The sequence below is a fragment of the Saimiri boliviensis genome, chromosome 14, assembly GCF_048565385.1.
Source record: "Saimiri boliviensis isolate mSaiBol1 chromosome 14, mSaiBol1.pri, whole genome shotgun sequence".
Lineage (NCBI taxonomy): Eukaryota > Metazoa > Chordata > Mammalia > Primates > Cebidae > Saimiri > Saimiri boliviensis.
In genome coordinates this window covers 18,960,885-18,978,109 of record NC_133462.1, presented here as the reverse complement: position 1 = coordinate 18,978,109, position 17,225 = coordinate 18,960,885, and the positions used below count along the sequence as shown (strand labels likewise).

General features: G+C 42.2%; 1 protein-coding gene across 5 annotated transcripts in view; it reads left to right on the top strand.

Moving 5' to 3' along the window:
* Positions 1-17,225, top strand: part of ZNF569 (zinc finger protein 569) — a 61,816-nt gene that overhangs the window by 26,942 nt on the left and 17,649 nt on the right. The window lies entirely within an intron of this gene.

Genomic DNA, 17,225 nt, shown 5'->3' with positions numbered 1-17,225 from the left:
CCTCAGACGGCTCTAAAATCCTTGTCTACTTTGACTTTTTCCACGACCACAACCATGTCCACATCTTTACACTATGCCAGTCTCTCTTTTAACAAGGGCTGCCGCTAGCAGTTCAGCCTGTCTCTTAAGCCTCTGTTCAACCTTCTTCTCTTCCTCTTGCTCTTGGCTGACATACACCTTAGTGGCTATTTCTTTTAGCTGGGTGGCATTCATGCCTGAGGAACCCTCTATTTTCTGTAGGTTTCACTTAATGTCTCCTTGTGCCTGGCCAACAAATGATGTATTTACCATGCACTGATTTTCAGCAGCCTCTGGGTCAAACATTGTAAAGAGCCAGTACACCTCACAAAGCCTTTCATAGAACTGGCTTGGGCTCTCATCAACTTTTTGGAGCACTTCTGAAACCTTATATTTACTGCCTTTTTCCTGCTGGCCTTTATTCTATTTAGGATCGCCTCTCTATACCTCTGTGGGTGCTGCAACTCTTCTGCCTCATTTGGGTCCCACTCAGGATCTGTTTCTGGGAACTGTTCCTGGGCACATCGCCTGACATCGTTTGTGCCTTCAGGCGCATTGTTCTCTAACTATTGGAGAGCTGCTTGGGTCACTCTCCGATGTTCCTCTGTATTGAACAGCATCTAAAGGAGCTGTTGGCAATCTGGCCAGATAGGGTTATGAGTTAAAAAGATGGACTGCATCAAGTCTGTAAGGGCCTGGGGCTTCTCTGTGTAAGAGGGAGTATGATGTTTCCAGTTTAGGAGGTCAGTAGTAGAGAAAGGTTGATAGGCAAAAACTCGCTGTCCTCCTCAAACTTGGCCCTAGTCTTCATGATAGATCTGTGCTCGAGTTTCACGAAGCAGCATCTGTATGGCTTGGGTGTGGCCAGATTGGAGGCGACCTGCTGCCTTGCCTTGGTCTCCTTCCTTATCCTTTACAGCCAGGGGCTCTGGTTCCCCTTTGTGATGCTTGGGACTCACTGCCTTCTGAACCTAACTCATCAGGAGTCATTTGCTCAGCACTTCATCCTAGGTCCGATAAGAACAGGTATATGGGAGCATAGGGAGAAGGGAACTCCCTTTCTTCCAGAGGTGCCTGAAGGATTGGCTTTTCCTGGCTTTCCTGCAGCTTCCCTTTTCCCTCCGAGAATCTTGGCAGTGTGGGCTCCTTTATCACTTTAGACTCAGACCAAGCTAAGGTCTTACAATATTCTGCCAAACAAGGCTGTAGTCACTTTGAACACGTCTAGACTACATTCAGCCAGGAGGTGATGTATGGAAACTGGTCTGGATGCCCAGGCTGTCCTCTGACCCTGGTCACTACCTTGTGTACACAGCCAATTGTTTCTCTGTCTATTGTTCCTTCAGTTGGCCACCTTACATTGAAAGAAGGACATTCCACCTTAGAACTCTCAACCTTGAGGGTGACATTTCAACTCTATAAGCCCCTCCAAAACCTTTCTTAAAGTTTTTTTAACATACACTCTAATGGGGTTGGTTTTGATGCTTTCCCTCCTATTTCCTCCCTTTACGACACATAACCACTCAGCCTCTCATTCCAGACTGACCAGACCAGTTCCTGCTACACGAGTTTCCGTTGTCACTTAGCCAAGAGAGAGTACCTTATTCCCACTACAACAGCTGCAGTTGTAGGGCAGCTCCTATTGGCCGTATGTGGAATCACTTTAGCCCTGGTCAGCTTCATACTTGCTTCAGATCATACAGTCCACCCTAATGGGTCTGTGCCTCCCCATGTCACCCTCCGCGTTGGTTCCTCCTGGAACCGTTTCTTTCACACACTTTCACACACCTCCTGACTCCCAGTTCCTGCTCTTTAATTGGGATGTAGTTTTCATCTGAATTGGCAAGTCACACTTGCCACCCCCAGCCCTTCTGAGTCGGATTAGTAATTACACCCTAGGAGGTGATCAAGCTTCCTTTCCATCCTCATAGGATGGGTCCTGCCTTGGGCCCTGAAAACCTTACCATAGTTCTGAAGAAAAAGCGCTGTCTCTGCAATAATCTGCAGCTGCTCTGTAGGTTCCATTGCGTTGTCAGGGAGGGCACTGGGACACGGGACAGCTAATCTTCTCTCTGAACTGAAGTTTTCCCATCGGTACCTAGGGTCTTGGGTCTCCCCCAGGCTGGGGCTCCCATCCCACAGGAAAAGGAGACACTAAATCTGCCATCTCCAATCCTGGACAAGCCCCCAGAAAAATGTTGCAGGAAATCAGGGAATCAGAGAGACCGACGAGGTTACAGGAGGATTTATTTAAGGTGTACACTGGTTCATTGGATTCACATCCAGCAAAGTCTGAGCATTGGACAAAGAGAGCAAGTGTGTTTTCTGCATTTAAGGGCACGAAAAGAAGCAAGCTTACAAGTGAGAACAAAAGCAGTTAATTAATACAGTGACAGGCTTACACATGACTCTTGGTATGCAGGCCAGGTGGCCTTATCTTGAGCTTAGGCCAGTTCAGACCAGTCCTGCAGGGCTCTGTATAGATTTGTTTCCTTGACTTCTTTGATGTTTCCAGTACTGTACTGTTTGGATATTTCTCAGAGCTTTCACTGTATCATTTAGATACAAAACAAGTTTGTAATACATAGGAAACAGATATCTATAAACTTTTAGGCTTACTCATATTATGAGGGTAGGGATGCGGGAGAAAATTTATGCTTTCCTCCAGATGGTGAGGGAGTATTGGGAAAGTTTTTAGAGCACTTTCCCTTGAGCTCTGGCTTCTGAGATAACGTTAACAAAGCTTCTGCAGAGCCGCGGTTTGTAGGCTGTCTTCAGTCTGACACAAAGAATTTATGTTTATGTTAATTTTTTTATTCTTTCCTTTCCCTGCCTCAGTTGTAGTATCTAATATTAGATCTTACTCATTCTAACTATATTTGTATGTATTAATCATCCCCATTTTCCCCAACCCACTATCCTTCCTAGCTGCTGGTAACCATCATTCTATGCTCTATTTCCATGCGTTCAGTTATTTTAATTTTTAGCTCTGAAAAATGAGAACATGTGAGGTTTGTCTTTCTGTGCCTGGCTTATTTCACTTAACATAATGATCTCCACTTCTGTCCATGTTGTTGCAAATGACAGGATCTCATTCTTTTTTTATGACTGAATAGTACTCCAAGGTGTGTATGTACCACATTTTCTTTATCCATTCATTTCTTGATTGGCACTTAGCTTGATTCCAAATCTTAGCTATTGTGAATAAATGAGGGAGCAATAAACAAGGGAGTGCAGATATTATCTCTTTAATACACTGATTTCCTTTCTTTTGATTATATATTTAGCGATGGGATTTCTGGATTATATGATAGTTCTATTTTGAGTTATTTAACGAACCTCCAGACTGCTCACCATCTAGCTGTACTAATTTACATTCCCAACAACAATGTATGAGGGTTCCCTTTTCTGCACATCCTGGCCAGCATTTGTTATTGCCTGTCTTTTGGATAAAAGCCATTTTAAGGCTGGGTGCAGTGGTTCACATCTGTCATCCCAGCACTTTGGGAGGCAAAGGTGGGTGCATCATCTGAGGTCAGGAGTTCAAGACCAGCCTGGACAACATGGAGAAACCCCATCTCTACTAAAAATACAAAAATTAGCCAGGTGTGGTGGTACACATCTGTAATCCCAGCTACTCAGGAAGCTCAGGAAAGAGAATCACTTGAACCCAGGAGGCGGAAGTTGCAGTGAGCTGAGATTGGTCCACTGCACTCCAGTCTAGGGAACAAGAACGAAACTCCATCACTTAAAAAAATAAAAATAAAAAGCCATTTTAACTAGGGTGAGATGATATCTCATTGTAGTTTTGATTTGCATTTACCTGATGATCAGTGATTTTGAACACCTTTTCGTGTCTGCCATTTGTATGTATTCTCTTGAGAAATATCTTCAGATCTTTTGCCCCTTTTAAAATGAGATTGTTAGATTTTTTTTTTCATATCGAGTTGTTTCAACTCCTTATATATTCTGGTTATTAATTCCTTGTCAGATGGATAATTTACATATATTTTTCTCCCATTTTTGTGGATTATCTCTTCACTTTGTTGATTGTTTCCCTTCCTGTGCAGAAGGTTTTTAACTTGATATGATCCCATTTGTCCATTTTTGCTTTGGCTGCCTGTGCTTATGAGGTATTTATTACTCAAGGAATCTTTGACCAGTCCATTGTCCTAGAGAGTTTCTTCAGTGTTTTCTTTTAGTAGTTTCATGGTTTGAGGTCTTAAAGATTTAAGTCTTTAATCCATTTTGATTTGATTTTTGTGTTTTGGAAGAGAATAGGGGTCTTAGTTTCATTCTTCTGCATATGGATATCCAGTTTTCCCAGCACCATTTGTTGAAGACGCTGTTCTTTCCCAAATATATTTCTTGGCACCATTGCTGGAAATGAGTTCAATGGACACATATGGATTTGTTTCTGGGTTCTCTTCTGTTCCATTTGTCTACATGTCTGCTGGTTGTTATTCTTTGTTGTTGCTGTTTGTGACAGGATCTTGCTCTGTTGCCCAGTCTGGAGTGCAGTGGTGTGAACATAGCTTGATGCAGCCTTGACCTCCTGGGCTTAGATAATCCTCTTGCCTCAGCCTCCCAAGTAGTGGGGATCACAGGTGCATGCCACCATGCCTGGCTAATTTTTTAATTTTTTGTGGTAACAAGATCTCACTATGTTGCCCATGACTCAAACTCCTGGGCTCAAGCAGTTTTCCCACCCCAGCCTCCCAAAGTGCTGGGATTAGGGGCACAAGCCACCCTTCCTGGCCTATGTGTCTGTTTTTCTGTCAATACCATGCTGTTTTGGTTACTGTAGTTTTGTAGTATAATTTGAAGTCATGTTTCTTCAGTTTTATTTCTGTTTGCTCAGGAAGGCTTTGGCTACTCTGGGTCTTTTGTGGTTCCATATAAATTTTAGCATTTTTTTCTATTTCTGTGAAGAATATCATTAGTGATCTGACAGTAACTGCATTGAATCTGTAGATTGCTTTAGGTAGTATGAACATTTTAGCAGTATTGATTATTTCAATCCCTGAACCTGGACTATCTTTACATTTTTTTCTGTGTCCTTTTCAATTTTTTTCATCAATGTTTTATAATTTTCATTGTAGAGATTTTTCAATTCTTTCGTAAACTCTTAGGGGTTTTATTTTTAACTACTGTAAATGGTATTAGTTTCTTGATTTCTTTTTTCAGATTGTTTGCTGTTGGCATATAGAAATGCTATTGATTTTTCTATGTTGCTTTTGTATCCCACAACTTTACTGAATTTATCAGTTCTGATAGTTTACTGGAATCTTCAGATTTTTTCAGATAGAAGATCATATCATCTGCAAACAAGGATAATTTGACTTCTTCTTTTTTCTTTTTTTGTTTTGTTTCTTTGTTTGAGACAGGGTCTCACTCTGTTGCCCAGGCTGGAGAGCAGTGGCGCAATCGCAGCTCACTGCAACTTCTGTCGCCCAGGTTCAAGCAATTCTCCTGTCTCAGCCTCCCTATAGCTGAGACTATAGGCGCCCAACACCATGCCCGACTAATTTTTGTGTTTTTAGTCGAGAGGGTGTTTCACCATATTGGCCAGGCTGGTCTCAAACTTCTGACTTTGTGATCTGCCAGCGATGGCCTCCCAAAGTGCTCGGATTACAGGCATGAGCCACCGCGCCCAGCCCGATTTCTTCCTTTTTAATTTGGATGCCGTTTAGTTCTTTCTCTGATTGCTCTTGCTAGGATTTCTACTACCATGTTGAGTAACAGTGGTGAAAGTGGGCACCCCTGTCATATTACAGATGTTAGAGGAAATGCTTTTTGTTTTTCCTCATTCAGTATGATAGTGTTAGTCTGTCATATATGGCTTTTATTGTATTGAGGTGTGTTCCTTCTGTACTCAGTTTCTGGGTTTTTTTTTTTTTTTTTTTTTAACATGGAAGGGATGTTGAATTTTATTAAGTACTTTTCAACACCAGTTGAAATGATCATATGGTTTTTGTCCTTCATTTTGTTGATGTGATATATCACGTTGATTGATTTGTACAGGCTTTTTTTTTTTTTTTTTTTTTCCTGAGACGGAGTTTTGCTCCTGTTACCCAGGCTGGAGTGCAATGGCGCGATCTTGGCTCACTGCAACCTCCACCTCCTGGGTTCAGGCAATTCTCCTGCCTCAGCCTCCTGAGTAGCTGGGATTACAGACATGTGCCATCATGCCCAGCTAATTTTTTGTATTTTTAGTGGAGACGGGGTTTAACCTTGTTGACCAGGATGGTCTCGATCTCTTGACCTCGTGATCCACCCACCTCGGCCTCCCAAAGTGCTGGGATTACAGGCTTGAGCCACCACGCCCGGCCGATTTGTACATGTTGAACTGACTGCATTACTGAGATAAATCCCACTTGGTCATGATGAATGATGTTTTTAATGTGTTGCTGAATTTGGTTTGCTAGTATTTTGTTGAGGATTTTTGCATCAATGTTCAGCCAGGGATATTGGCCTGTAGTTTTGTTTTTTGGGTTTTTTTTTTTTTCTTGAGACGGAGTTTCGCTCTTGTTACCCAGGCTGGAGTGCAATGGCACGATCTCGGCTCACCGCAACCTCCGCCTCCTGGGTTCAGGCAATTCTCCTGCCTCAGCCTCCTGAGTAGCTAGGATTACAGGCACACGCCACCATGCCCAGCTAATTTTTTGTATTTTTAGTAGAGACAGGGTTTCACCATGTTGACCAGGATGGTCTCAATCTCTTGACCTCGTGATCCACCCGCCTCGGCCTCCCAAAGTGCTGGGATTACAGGCTTGAGCCACCGTGCCCGGGCTTTGGTTTTTTTTTTTTTTTTAATGTGTCTTGGTCTGGTTTTCATATCAGGGTAATATTGCCCTCATAGAATGAGTTTGGAAGTATTCCCTCTTCTTCCATTATTTGGAATAGTTTGATTAGGATTGGTATCAGTTCTTCTTTAATTGTTTAATAAAATTTAGCAGTGAAGCCATTGAGTTCTGGGGTTTTCTTTGCTTGGAGACTTTTTATTACAGATTCAATCTCATTACTTGTTATTGGGCTGTTCAGGTTTTGGATTTCTTCATGGTTCAATTTTGGTAGCGTAACCGGGATTTTTCTTGGGGGCTGGTGAGGCACAGCTCCCCCAAGAGAATGCTGTTGGTTTTTGGCCTTCAATGTTTTAAAGAATAAGCGATGGGACCACTGCAGGTGCACTGTATGCTTGTAAAAGTAAATATCAGACCAAAGAAGTGTTGCAGAAAGTTGATTTTATTTAGGTAGAGAAAAGAGAAGGAAAGGAGAAGAGAGAATGATTTCCACAAAGAGTGTGGAAGGGGATTCCAGAGGGGAAATGCAGCCAGGTGTATGGACACGGACTTTTATCCTGAGAGGAAACCCCACCTTCTTCAAGACCCTTGGCCAATGAAAAGAGTTCTTTAGAACTTCTGCTGTAGTGATTGACTTTTAGTTTCTTCCCATGCCTGCGAAATTAAAATATAAACTGTTAAATCTCCTGGATGGAGAGAGATGGGAGGGGGGCATGGCACTGGGAATTCTTGCCCTTAAAGCTACGTTTCCTCATGAACCCAGAAAAAGGACACATTCCCTCAGTTGGGTATTTTCTAGGAATTTATCCATTTCTTCTAGGTTTTCTAATTTATAGGCATGTGGTTGCTCATAGTAGCTTCTGATGATCCATTGAATTACTGCATTATTGGCTACAATGTCTCTTTTTTCATCTCTGATCTTACTTACTTGAGTTATCGCTTTTTTTCTTAGTCTGGCTGAAAGTTTGCTGGTTTTATTTAATCTTTTATATTATTTTTATTTCAATTTCATTTATTTCTGCTCTAACCTCTATTATTTATTTTAATACTTTTGAGATTGTTTTGCTCTTGCTTTTCTAGTTCTTTTAGGACACATCATTAAATTGTTTATTTGAAGTTTTTCTTCTTGTTTGATGTAGGTGCTTGAAGTTATAAACTTTCCTCTTAGTACTGCTTTTGCTGTATCCCATGGGCTTTGGTGTGTTGTGTTTCCAGTATCATTTATTTCAAGCAGTTTTTAAATTTTCTTCTTAATTTCTTCATTGACCCAGTGATCATTCAGGAGCATATTATTTCCATGTGTTTGTACAGTTCCCAAAATTCCTCATTATTGATTTCTAGTTTTATCCCATTATGGCTAGAGAAAGTCTTATATAATTTTAATTTTTTGAATGTTTTAAGACTTGTTTATGGCCTAACGTGGTCTATCCTTAAGAGTGATCCATGTGCGGAGGAAGAGACTGTGTATTCTGCAGCCACTGGATGAAATGTTCTGTATATATCGATTATGTCCATTTAGTCTTTAGTGGAGATTAAGTCTGATAGTTTCTTGATTTTCTGGGGGTGTGTTTTTGTTTTTGTTTTTGTTTTTGAGATGGAGTCTCACTCCATTGCCTAGGCTGGAGTGCAGTGGTTCAATGTTGGCTCACTGTAACCTCTGCCTCCCAGGTTTAAGCAATTCTCCTGACTCAGCCTCCTGAGTAGCTAGGGCTACAGGTGTATACCACCATACCCAGCTAATTTTTGTATTTTTAGTAGAGATGGAGTTTCATCATATTGGCCAGGATGGTCCTGATCACTTGACCTTCTGATCCGCCCGCCTCAACCTCCCAAAGTGCTGGGATTCCAGTCATGAGCCACCACACCCAGCCTCTTTAATGATTTTCTACCTGAATAATCTGTCCAGTGCTGAAAGTAGAATGTTGAAGTCTCCAGCAATTATTCTATTGGGTCTCTCTCTTTTACTATAGTAATATTTGCTTTATATATCTTGGTTGGGTGCATAAATGTTGGGTGCATAAATGTTGACAATTATATCCTCTTGCTGAATTGACCCCTTTATCGTCATGTATTGACCTTGTCTATTTTTATAGTTTTTGTCTTGAAGTCTGTTTTGTTTAAGTATAGCTAGTCCAGCTATTTTTTGGTTTCCATCCATTTATTTTCAGTCTGTGTGTGTCTTTATAGATGAAGTGTGTTTCTTGTAGGCAACAGATTGTTGGGTCTTATATTGTTGTTGTTTTTTAAATACATTCAACCACTCTGTCTTTTGATTGGAGAGTTTTACATTCAAATGTTAGTCCATTTACATTCAGTGTTGTTACTGTTAAGTAGCGACTTAATCCTGCTCTTTTGTTACTTGTTTTCATGTTGTTTTGTGGTCCTCTTTTCCTCCTTTCCTGCCTTCCTGTCTTCCTTTTAGGGAAGGTGGTTGTTTCCAGTGGTATCTTTTAATTTCTTGCATTTGACTTTTTGTGTATCTGTTGTACATTTTTTGATTTTAGGTTGCCATGTGGCTTGCAAATAATAGAACCTATTATTTTAAACTGATGACAAGTTAACACTGACTGCATAAACAAACAAACAGGCCACCAGAAAACTAGTACAAACACTACAATTTAACTTTGTCTCCCTGCTTTTTATTGTTTTTATTTTTATTTTTATTTATTTATTTTTGAGACAGAGTTTCGCTCTTGTTACCCAGGCTGGAGTGCAATGGTGCGATTTCAGCTCACTGCAACCTCTGCCTCCTGGGTTCAAGTGATTCTCCTGGCTCAGCCTCCCAAGTAGCTGGGACTACAGGCATGCACCACCACGCCCAGCTAATTTTTTTGTGTTTTTAGTAGAGATGGGGGTTTCATGGTGGCCAGGATGGTCTCGATCTCCTGACCTCGTGATCCACCCGCCTCAGCCTTCCAAAGTGGTGGAATTACAGGCATGAGCCACCACACCTGGCCTGCTTTTATTTATATTTTATTGTACTGTGTCTTGAAATGTTGTTTTAGTTAATTTGTATTGAATCACCTTCTCATATTTCTATTCAAGATACAAGTAATTTACACACCACAATTACGTTATAACATTCTGCATTTTCTGTGTACTCACTGTTACCAGTGAGTTTGTACTTTCACATATTTTTTTGTTGTTCATTAATCTTCTTGTCTCAGGTTGATGGACTTGCTAGCATTTTTTTGTAGGACAGGTCTGGTGTTGATGAAATCTCTCAGCTGTTGTTTGTCTGGAAAAGCCTTTATTTCTCCTTCATGTTCGAAGGTTTTCACCAGATATACTGTTATAGCATAAGAGTTTTTTTCCTTCAGCACTTTAAATATGTCATGCCACTTTTTCCTAGCATGTAAAATTTCCTATGAAAAGTCTGCTGCCAGACATACTGGAGCTTCCATTGGTATGTTGTTTCTTTTTTCTTGCTGTGTTTAAATGGATCCTTTCTTTATCATTGACCTTTAAGAGTTTGATTATTAAGTGTCTTAAAATAGTAGTCTTATTTGAATCTACTTGGTGTTCTATAACCTTTTTGTACTTGAATATTGATATCTTTCTGTAGGTTTGGGTAGCCTATCTTCAAGCTCACTAATTCTTTCCTCTGCTTTATCAGTTCTGCTGTTCAGTGACTGATATGGCTGCAGGTGGTGGCTCATGCCTATAATCCTAGCATTTTGCGAGGCCAAGGCAAGAGGATCACTTGAGCCCAGAAGTTTGAGACCAGCTTGGTCAACATAAGTGAGACTCTCATCTCTATAAAAAACATTAAAAACTTAGTTGGGTATGATGGCATGCACCTGTGGTCCCCGCTTTTTTGGAGGTGGAGGTAGGAGGATCACTTAAGCCCGAGAAGTCAAGGCTGCAGTGAGCCATGATCACACCACTGCACTCCAGCCTGGATGACAGAGATACTGTCTCAAAAAAAAAAGATTGATGCATTCTTCAGCGTGTCCACTGCATTTTTCAGCTCCAGAATTTCAGCTTTATTCTTTTTAATTATTTCAGTCTCTTTGTTAAATTTATCAATAGGAATCTAAATTATTTCTCTGCGTTATCTTTAATATCATTGAGTTTCCTGAAAACAGCTATTTTGAATCCTGTATCTGAAAGGGCACAGTTCTGTATTTCCAGGATTGGTCTCTGGTACTTTATTGAATTCAGTTAGTGCAGTCATGTTTTCCTAGTTGGTGTCAGTGCTTGTGGATGTATTTTTTGCAGTCTTGGCAGTCTGAGACTTTTTGGCAAGACTTTCCAGGTATTTGAAGGGACTTGGGTGTTGAGATCTACGTTTTTGGTCACTGCAGCCATATCTGTATCAGGGGGCATGCCGAGCCCAGTAACACTGACTCTTACAGACTCATATTGGTGCTACCTTGATGGTCCTAGATAAGATCCAGAAGAATTCTCTGGAAGAATTCTCTAGATTACAGGTAGAGACTCTTGTTGTCTTACATTCTCTCAGAGTCTTTCTGTGCTGAGCTGCCTAGAGCTAGGGGAGGGGTGACATAAGCACCCCTGTGGCCACCACCACTGGGACTGCACTGGGTCAGACAAAGCCAGCACAGCAGAGTGTTACCCAAGGCCCATAGTAACCACTGGGGGTTATCACTTGTCTCAGAGTTCACTGAAGCTCCCATGGCTCTACAATCAGCAGGTGGCAAAGTCAGCCAGTCTTGTATCCTTCCCTTTGGAGTAGCAAGTTTCTGCCAGCCACAGGCATGTCCAGAGATGCCGTCCAGGAACCAGGGCCTGAAGTCAGAAACCTTAGTAATCTACTTGGTGCTCTATTCTTGGTGCCAACTGGGCTGGCACCCAAGCCACATGGCAAAGTCCCTCCCACTCTTTCCTCCCCTTTCCACAAGCAGAGTAATTTCTCCCCCTGGCTACCACTGCCCCAGGCCCATGGCAAGTATGGCCTGGCTACTGCCAGTGTTCACTCCAGGCTCAGGGGCTCTTCAGTCAGCTTGTGGTGAATGTTGCCAGGCCTGGGATTCTCCCTTCAGGGCAGCAAGCTCCCCTTCAGCCCAGGGCAGGTCCAGAAATGCCATCCAAGAGGCAAGGCCTGGAATTCAGGACCCCACGACCCCAGTTGGTGCTCTACCATACTGTGGCCAAGTTGGTACCTAAGCTGCAAGACAAAGTTCCTTGTCCCTCTCCTTTTCTCAAGCAGGAGTCTCTCCCTGTAGCAACCACAGAGGAAATGTGCTGGGTCACACCTGAAGCCAGCACGTCCTGAGTCTCACCCAAGGTCCATGGAGAGTACTAGCTGGCTTCCACTGCCGACTGTTCAGGGCTCAAGGTGTCTTTAGTCAGTAGGTGATGAATGCTGCTGAGATTAAGTTCTTCCTCTCAAGGCAGTGGGCTTCCCTCTGGTCCAGGGTGTATCTAATTTCAACCAGGAACTAGGGCATGGAATGGAGGCCTCTGCCTGGTGCCCTATCATACTGTGGCTGAGCTGGTATCCAAAGTACAAGACAAAGTCCTCTTTAGTCTTCCCTCTCCTCTTCTCATTTGGAAGGAAGGGGTCCCTCCTGGACCCGCAAGCTGCACTACCTCAGGCTAGGGAAAGGGTGGCACAAGCACTGCCTTGGCTACCCTGGCTGGTGTTTCACTGGGTCCCATGCCCCCCTAGTCCACTGGCTCCAAGCCCAGCACAGCAAGCACCAGGACTTTCCCAGGAATTGCAATTGTTGTGGCCTAGACTGCCTTTCAAGTTCATTTAGGATCCTATAGCCCTCTAGCCCATAGAGGTGAGGCTTTCCAGACTTCAGGTTCCTACTGCTATGATGGACAATTCCTCTAGACCCACTGGGGCTGGTCTAAATACTTCTGCTGTGGGCACCAACTGAGTTCTGCATGGTTGCCTTCCGCTGTGACAGGGCACCACTGAGTTGCAATGCAAAGTCTTACAATCACTCTGCTCCCTCCTCCAAGTGCACAGATTCTCTCTCAGCACCACTGGCCACTGCTGAGGGGGAGGGATGGCATCAGCAATTCAAGACTGTCTTTCCTACCTTCTTCAGTGCCTCTTTCAGTTAGATTAAGTTAAAACCAGATACTGTGATTGCTGACTTGATTTTTGGTTATGATAAAGATGCTTTTCTTGTGTGGATAGTTGTTGAGTTTCTGTTCCTGTGAGGAGGATGATCAGTTGAGGCTTCTGTTGGGCCTTCTTTCTCTGCTTCCTCTCTGATCGTTTTTTTTTTTTTTCTTTTCCCCAGAACTTTGAATATGTTCTTCCATTGCTATTTGTCCTCCATTGTGTTTGATGAGAAGTCAGTTATTAGTTTTATTGTGGTGGATGAAAGTATTAAATTGTTTTCCCTTGCTGTTTTCAAGATTTTTCTCTTTATATTTATTTTCAACATTTTGACTATGATATGTCTAGGTGTGTACCTTGTTGCATTACCCTACTTGGAATTCATTGAGCTTGAATATGTACGTTAGTGTTCTTCATCAAATGCAGAAAGTTTTCAGCCATTATTTCTTTGAATATTTTTCTATCCTTTTCTTTCTCCTCTCTTTCTCCTCTGTAACTTGTATTTAATTTATGTGTATGTTGTCTGGGTGTGGTGGCTCAAGCCTGTAATCTCAGCACTTTTGGAGGCCAAGGTGGGTGGATCACCTGGGGTCAGGACTTCAAGACCAGACTGGCCAACATGGTGAAACCCTGTCTCTACTAAAAATACGAAAATTAGCCAGGCATGATGGCACACGCCTGTAGTCTCAGCTACTCAGGAGGCTGAGGCAGGAGAATAGCTTGAACCCAGGAGGCAGGGATTGCAGCAAGCTGAAATCACACCACTGCACTCGAGCCCGAGTGACAGAGCGATACTTCATCTCAAAAAAAAATATATATATATATGCGTATGTTGATGCACTTATTGCGCTCACATTTCTGAGGCTATGAGTCTATTTTTTCTTTTTCTGAGATAAGGTCTCAACTCTGTCACCCAGGCTAAAGTGCAGTAACACAATTATAGTTTACTATAATCCTTGAACTCTTGGACTAAAGCAATCCTCCAACCTCTCTGAGTGGCTAGGACTATAGGCATGTGCCACCAAACTGGGCTAATTTTTGAAATTTTTTTGGTAGAAATAGGGCCTTACCATCCTGCTGAAGCTGGTCTTGAACTCCTAGTCTGAAGTGATCCTCTCACCTTGGCCACCCAAAGCACTGGGATTACAGGCATGAGCCACTGTGTCCAGCCTGTATTCACTTTTCTTCATGCTTATTTCTGTCTCATCTTCAAATTGCATCATTTCTATTGATCTGTCTTCAAGTTTACTAATTCTTTTTTTCTGCCAACTCAGACCACCCTGAAGCTGTGACAGAGTCTCAGCCAGGCCAAAGGGGAGCTGCTGACAAAAGCTTTCCCACTAGAGTAAAACCGTATCAGATGCAATAGTCCAGACTTTAATAGCCTCACTATGCTGAGTCTTTGGCTGGAGGCAGTGTTGGCGTATCATGGCATCAGCACGAAAGTGGAGCAGCTAGAGGCTGCCAACTAGGCTTCTCTCAGTGGATTCCCTGAAAGAGGATTTGAGCAGCACAGCTTCATAGCTGCCAAAGGATGGCCAGATCTGGCATAACCTATTAATCTGTTTCTATTACACTTGACTACCTGTGATAGAAAGCCCAGATAACCTTTGCTTAAACAAGACAGAAGTTTGTCTCTCATGTTGAAGTTCAAGGCTGGTCCTATAGCTCCAAAGGGCAGAAGAACCAAACTCTTTCTCTTTTATTGCTCTGCCATTCTCAGTAGTTGGCTTCTACCTCATTATCCCAAATAGCCGTATTTGCTCTAACCATCACATTTACTTACCAGTCTACAGGAAGGTGGAAACTTGGGAGAAATGGTATACTCGTGCCCTTATGCTCACTTAGCAACAGCTGCATGCAGTCCTTTCATCTCACTGTCCAGAACTTTGTCATATAAACATATTATACTTATTTCAGCAGAACTTGGGCCAGAAACTGGGAAGACAGAATAAATATTGGAGTAGAATATCAGTGTGTGCTACAGTATTGCACTGTTGGGATTTTCTTTTTCTTTGAAAATCCCAAGTCGTAGGCTGTGTTTTCTTTTAACCTATTCATTTCATAATGATTTTAAAAATTTCAGGCTGGGTGCAGTGGCTCACCCCTGTAATCCCAGCACTTTGGGAGGCTGAGGCGGTTGGATCATTTGTAGTCAGGAGTTCGAGACCAGCCTGGCCAACATGGTGACACCCTGTCTCTACTGAAAATACAAAAGTTAGCCGGGTGTGGTGTCACACACCTGTAGTCCCAGCTACTTGGGAGGCTGAGGCAGGAGAATCGCTTGAACCCAGGAGGCGGAGATTGCAGTGAGCCAACATAGTGCCACTGCACTGCAGCCTGGGCAACAGGGCGACACTCCATCAAAAAAAAAAAAAAAAAAAAAAAAAAAAAAAAAAAACCAAAGAAAATTTCAACCACAGATACATACCACTTTAAATACTGATTTGTTTTAATTGTTTTTTCTAATTTGGGATGTTTATTTTTCTTCATTAAACTATTAAACATTTGCCTAATTCATTATTCTTAAAATATAACTTTTTTTTTTTTTAAGAGACAGGGTCTTGCTGTATCGCCCAGGCTGCTAGAGTGCAGTGGTGAGATCATGGCTTACTGCAACCACAAACTCCCAGGCTTAAGCAGTCTTCCAACCTCAGCCTCCCAGGTAGCTGGGACTATAGCCAGAGACACCATATATGGCTTTTTTTTTTTTTTTTTTGGTAGAGATGGGGTTTTGCTGTGTTGCCCATACTGACCTTGAACTGGCCTCAAGCGGTTCTCCCACATAGGATCCCCAAAGTGCTTTGAATTATAGGCGTGAGCCACTGTACCTAGCTCCAGCTTTTAAATGTGGTGATTTATGTATATAAGTTCTAAATTTCTCACTTTAAATTGTTTCTATTTTTGCATTTACTACATTCTTTTTCTCAAGTATTTTCTTCAAATGTATTTTAATGATTTATTTTGGGATCTTTTCACTCTTGAGCTAGGGGCAATTAGGATTTTCTTATAAAATCTGTGATGCTGATTTTTAAAATGTATTTAGTAGTTTAATGATCTGAACCTCCTGAAGAAAATACAAGTTCCTAGCCGAGTGCCGCGGCTCACACCTGTAATCCCAACACTTTGGGAGTCTGAGGCTGGGGGATCACAAGGTCAGGTGTTCAAAACCAGCTTGGCCAACATGGTGAAACCCTGTCTCTACTAAAAATACAAAAATTAGCTGGGTATGGTGTCGCAAGCCTGTAACTCCAGCTACTCGGAAGTCTGAGGCAGGAGAATTGCTTGAACCGGGACTTGGGAGACAGAGGTTGCAGTGAGCCAACATCATACCACTGCACTCCAGCCTGGGCTACAAACCAAGACTCCATCTCAAAAAAAAGAAAATACAACTTCCTGAGGAAAAAATCTGCAGCTGAGGTAGTCCCAGCAAGAATACATCTTATGTCCTTCCCTGTAATTGGTGAAACTATTATACCAGGGCCAGATTTCCACATCATGCTTTCTCCTCAGTCCCACTTCCTCACCAAGTGCTTTATCCACGCTTATTTGGATCTTCATCCCAGGGGAGGGGAAATGTTCAAAAAATTCCTGGATTTCAGGAGTTTTTTCCTATGACACTTTGCCTTTTGCTTCTTGAACATGTTTATTTCCAATGTCATGATTTTTAGCAGTAAAGAGTTTCAGGAAAGGATCTCCCATCAGTACCACAGCTTTCTCTGAATCCTTAGTGTTAGTGGATGTTCATGCTCATAGGTTCCTTTTAGAACCTCGAAACAAATTCTTAGAAACATTGTGAACTAGCTATTGGAGACTTTCTTTTTTGTCACCCAGTCTCTGGTAGAAAATCCTGAAAAGATAGGAAATAGGGATTGCTCCCTTTTTTCCAGTGCTATTTAAGATTTTTTCTTATGGTCATAGACATTTGAGCATTTCTGTTTTGAACTAGGAAGAGTGCATTAGGGTTCTACATTCTACCTCTCGGGCTTAAGCAATCCTCCTACCTCAGTCTCCTGAGTAGCTGGGACTACAGGTGCATACCACCACACCTGGCTAATTTTTGTATTTTTTTTGTGCAGACAGAGTTTCACCACCTTGCCCAGGCTCATCTCGAACTTCTGGGCCCAAGGGATTTTCACGCTTCTGTCTCCTAAAGTGCTGGGATTACAGGCATGAGCCACCATGTCCAGCCATGCTATAGCTTTTTAAATATACAGTTTCAGTTACAATCCTATTCCTGACCATTAAAAAACAAATTGTTATCAGGGTATTTTTTTTCGTGGTTGTCTGAGATTCTGTCTGTGGCCCCTTCTCCAGTATATGTAAACACTTTGAGCAGTCAGATCCCATTTTCATGGCTG